Source organism: Ranitomeya imitator, chromosome 2 (genome assembly GCF_032444005.1).
Source record: "Ranitomeya imitator isolate aRanImi1 chromosome 2, aRanImi1.pri, whole genome shotgun sequence".
NCBI lineage: Eukaryota > Metazoa > Chordata > Amphibia > Anura > Dendrobatidae > Ranitomeya > Ranitomeya imitator.
The window spans coordinates 372,608,284-372,613,161 of NC_091283.1; the positions used below are offsets into that span (position 1 = coordinate 372,608,284).

Here is a 4,878-nt window from a genome sequence, read left to right on the forward strand (position 1 = left end):
CATTTTCTGTATTCAGTTACTCATCCATATTGTCATGTGGTTACCTCAACAGAGGGGAGCCTGAAGTCCGCAGCGTCTGGTTCCTCCTACTGTGCCTCTGAGAAGAAGCACTTCTCCAGTTTATAAAATGTGTTTATTTCTTCTTCCAGCAGAACAGTGGTTAATCGGCCATGTTGTTAATTCCTGTGTTCAGCTGTGCTCGATTAGCCTCTCCTTTTCCCTCTAAAATCTGGGCTCTATTACTTAGTCCTTGTCAGAGTTAACACTTTCTTCATGACAATAGGAGGGAGAGAAGTTGGTTTGAGAAAGATTGCTGGAGGAGTTATAAGCGACTGATGTTTGGTTTGTACGCTTGATAATCCCTTGTCCTTAGCTGTTTTGCTTTCTTCCCCTTCCTGCACACCTTAGTGGATTTCCTAAGTTATATGTGAGTGAATATTTTGTGTGTGTGAAGTTTTTAGTTCACCCTTGTCTTTGTCGCCCTGTTTGTCGGGTTGGTGTACTGCGGTGCACAGTAGCGGCCCGGCTTCCCTGGGCGGGGGAAGGGGACAGACAAAGGGCTAAGTTAGGAGTTAAGGCAAGGGCGGGGGCCCCAGCGTCTTCACCATCTGAAGTATCCCGGGGAACAGGGTGAGCTAGGGCGCTCCCTAGTGTTAGGGCCAGGAAAGGAGCCCTTGGCCCCAGGTCACTCGACAGCTGTGTCGTGACACATATACTATTATGTGCTCTGTTGTACATTTCAGTGGCATTAAACACTCCAAAAACAGTTGATTTTTTTTCCTGTATTGAATTACTTACCCATAGAGTATTATGTGTTCTGTGGGCGACATAATTGGCAGATGGCGAGAGTCCCGAGGGAGCAACTGGAGGTATACTGAACCCAGGCCACAGTCTTCACTGCTGGGCCTCTCGCTTGCTGGGAATGCCAAGATCCAGTAACTGGTGAGCGTACTGTGGGTTCTAGGCTGGTCGGAAGAGACAAGGAGGAAAGCCAGGGCTGGAGAAATGCAAGGGAGCAAATGAACAGCTATTGAGTCATGGATATCATAACTACACTTTTGTATTATATTTCCCAATTCTTGTTGTGATAGACCGCAAAAGGGTGTACAGTTGATTGTTCATTGCTCCAGTGAAATGACTGTGCTTCATCCTGAACAACAAAGGAATAGTTCTCTGAAAACTCTAAGCTTATTACTGTCTCATTCTCTTTGATGTTTTCTTTGAGGTGATTGTAGTAGTCCGACTGTTGGCAAGCTATAAATTAGTGCTTCTTAAATGATTAGTCCAAAACCCAAAAAGAAAATTCCAATTAATCTTTAAAAACGAAAACGTTTGTAATTTAAGTCAACAGAGCAGGGACCAGCTCCTGAAACGAGCGTCACTGATGATGCTTTGATTCAAGGCGACAAACAAAGTAAGGGGAGTGTTGGGATGTTCCTGTCTCCCCCCTTATGATGCTTTATTTCATGTCAAAAAGGGGAGTGACAGCAGTTTCTGCTAGCAGATGACGATTCGTTTGAGTATCCCATCATGCACTGGGGTTTCTCAACTGACTTGTCAATCTGACTATCTTTCAGCTTGCCTCCTTCAGTCATTTCCTACGATTGAACTGTTCTGGATTACATTTATACAGTGTTGAACATTAATTAGGCCTAAAAAATGTTTTTGTCTAAAACACAATTGGTGGACACTTAGTAATTTCCCCCCTATTTATGGGAATATGAAGGTCTTGAGATCCATTTGTAGGAATTCTAGTATTAAAAGTACCAAACTACAAAGATTATCTTTTCAGTTGAAAAGATTATTGAAGAAATGAAAGCAAGAACTGAAAACAACATTTATTTAGCTTCCCTTTACAGTACAGTAGAACCATAATTGTGCTGTATCACAATACTAGAGCAAGGGGAAAACGGAAATTCTTGATGCAATAATAAAAAATGCCCCACAACAAAGGTGAACTGTACTATAATGCTGTGAACAGGATAAATTGTCCAATGTCTGATGCCACACTCCTTCAAACATCAACTACCTCCTGGTGATCAGCACCACCGTTAAACCAAAACAAAAAAGAAAAATGAATTTTTTTTTAAAGGAGTCTCTGGGCCCATATGTTAATTGCGAATCTCTCTTATTACAGTCTCCAAGTTGTGTTGGTCTCATCAGCGCTTAATCTTAAATGCAGGTGGTTGGATGACTGCTGATTACCCTGAGGATTTAAACAGTAATTTTAAGATAGTATCAGGATCAACTTCAGCTGGAGGATTTAAGCAACACTGGAGGAGGAGTTTGTGTTTCTTCGACATTAACCTTCTTTCTTTGATTTGGTGTCACTTAATCTTAGAAATATGGGCTGGTCTGATGTTATCACACTACCATTCAAAGGAAGATTGCATTTCACTGGTTGTCCATTTAGGTATCTGTTGTTGTATGTTTTGTAGGCAACAACTGCATCTTCCTTTCTTGCAAACACAACCTCTGCAACTCCTGAACTCAACAAGCAGGTGCGCTTCAAGGCAACGCGTACACAGAAAAGCTCCACAATATCTTACTCTTTGACTCTTGGATGCAACTTATTAACCCCTTCATGACCGGGGGATTTTTCGTTTTTCCGTGTTCGTTTTTCGCTCCCCTCCTTCCCAGAGCCATAACTCTTTTATTTTTCCGTCAATTTGGCCATGTGAGGGCTTATTTTTTGCGGGACGAGTTGTACTTTTGAACGACATCATTGGTTTTAGCATGTCGTGTACTAGAAAACGGGAAAAAAAATCCAAGTGCGGTGAAATTGCAAAAAAAGTGCAATCCCACATTGGTTTTTTGTTTGGCTTTTTTGCTAGGTTCACTAAATGCTAAAAATGACCTGCCTAGACACCTAACATGACTAGGTTATTTTTTATCTAAGTGGTGAAAAAAAATTCCAAACTTTGCTAAAAAAAAAACAACATTGCGCCATTTTCCGATACTCGTAGCGTCTCCATTTTTCATGATCTGGGGTCGGTTGAGGGCTTATTTTTTGCGTGCCGAGATGACGTTTTTAATGATAGCATTTCGGTGCAGATACGTTCTTTTGATCGCCCGTAATTGCATTTTAATGCAATGTTGCGGCGACCAAAAAAACGTAATTCTGGCGTTTCAAATTTTTTTCCCGCTACACTGTTTAGCGATCAGGTTAATACTTTTTTTTAATTGATAGATCGGGCGATTCTGAGCGCGGCGATACCAAATATGCATAGATTTGATTTTTTTTTATTGATTTATTTTGATGGGGGCGAAAGGGGGGTGATTTAAACTTTTATGTTTTTTTTATTTTTTTCACATTTTTTTAAACTTTTTTTTTTAACTTTTGCCATGCTTCAATAGCCTCCATGGGAGGCTAGAAGCTGGCACAGCACGATCGGCTCTGCTACATAGCAGCGATCTGCTGATCGCTGCTATGTAGCAGAAATGGAGGTGTGCTGTGAGCGCCGACCACAGGGTGGCGCTCACAGCCACCGCTCATCAGTAACCATAGAGGTCTCTGGGACCTCTATGGTTACAATATACAAGCATCGCCGACCCCCGATCATGTGACGGGGGTCGGTGATGACGTCATTTCCGGCCGCCCGGCCGGAAGCGGTAATTAAATGCCGCTGTCTGCGTTTGACAGCGGCATTTAACTAGTTAATAGGTGCGGGCAGATCACGATTCTGCCCGCGCCTATTACGGGCACATGTCAGCTGTTCAAAACAGCTGACATGTCCCGGCTTTGATGCGGGCTCACCGCGGAGCCCTGCATCAAAGCAGGGGAGCCGGCATCGGACGGTATAGTACGTCCGATGCCGGTAAGGGGTTAATGGTCATTTTTGGGCCTTCTAAAGAGCTAAAGACAGACTCTTTATGAGTGGGCCCTTTGTGACGAGTGTCCGTGACACGTTGGCTAGAGCCTTTGTGTGCAATAAAGGTGGCTAAGTGTTGTGCTGAGTAAACATTGGAGCTGTGTGTGCATCATTCTGTACCACTTTATTAAGAGGTAAAGTTTGTCCAAAAGAAAATGAATTTCCAGACTTTCACGGCCTTTTTTGCACATTGTTTGCAGCTGTGATCTTCGTCTTCTTGGTGGGGATGTGGTAAAGTTCCAAGTGGTCATCAATACCATCATCGTCCATATCTTGTAAAGAGGAAATCTGGTGTTTCCCAGGGTAGTGGTTATCTACGTTTAGTGGCATTCCTTTAACAGTGTTCGTTACACTAGAACAAATAGTTTCCGGCTGTGACATTTTGATATTATTGGTAATATGTATGGGTGAAGATGAAGACACTTGTGTGTTTATAGTTACGGATGGTGCACTCCTCTTTAAACTTAGTTTTTCACAAGCATCACTCAGTTTTTTTGGTTTTCTTCCAACACTGATCTGTTTTCTCTAATTCCGCATTTCACAAACATGTTGCACTTTGTCCTTTATACGGACATGTGCCTCCTTGGGACATGTGCCTTCTTGGCAACATAATTTTTATGGCCATTCTTTAGGCCGAGTCTCACACACGCATCTGTTACACCGATCTTCTGAAGGGCATGAAACATTCTGGTAATTGGTGGTGGCTAAGCGACTAATCATTGTAGGCTGTATCCTGGATGTCATACCTCCCATAGCCACCGCTGTTATTAATCCTGTACGTTCCCATTCCTGCCGTCACCATGCTGATGTAAAATCCTGACCAAATACTGCTAATGTGACGGCAGCCTTAGGAGTGGCAAAATCTACAGTTTGGTACATCCTGAGAAAGAAAGCACACGGAAGACAACAGTGGTGGATGATCGCAGAATAATCTCCATGGTAAAGAGAAACCCCTTCACAACAGCCAACCAAGTGAACAACACTCTCCAGGAGGTAGGCGTATCAA

General features: G+C 42.9%; 1 pseudogene; it reads right to left on the bottom strand.

The window, feature by feature from the left end:
- Positions 1 to 2,159: 2,159 nt before the first annotated feature.
- LOC138666605 (polymerase delta-interacting protein 3 pseudogene) lies at positions 2,160 to 4,674 on the bottom strand (annotated as a pseudogene).
- Between the last annotated feature and the right edge of the window lie 204 nt (positions 4,675 to 4,878).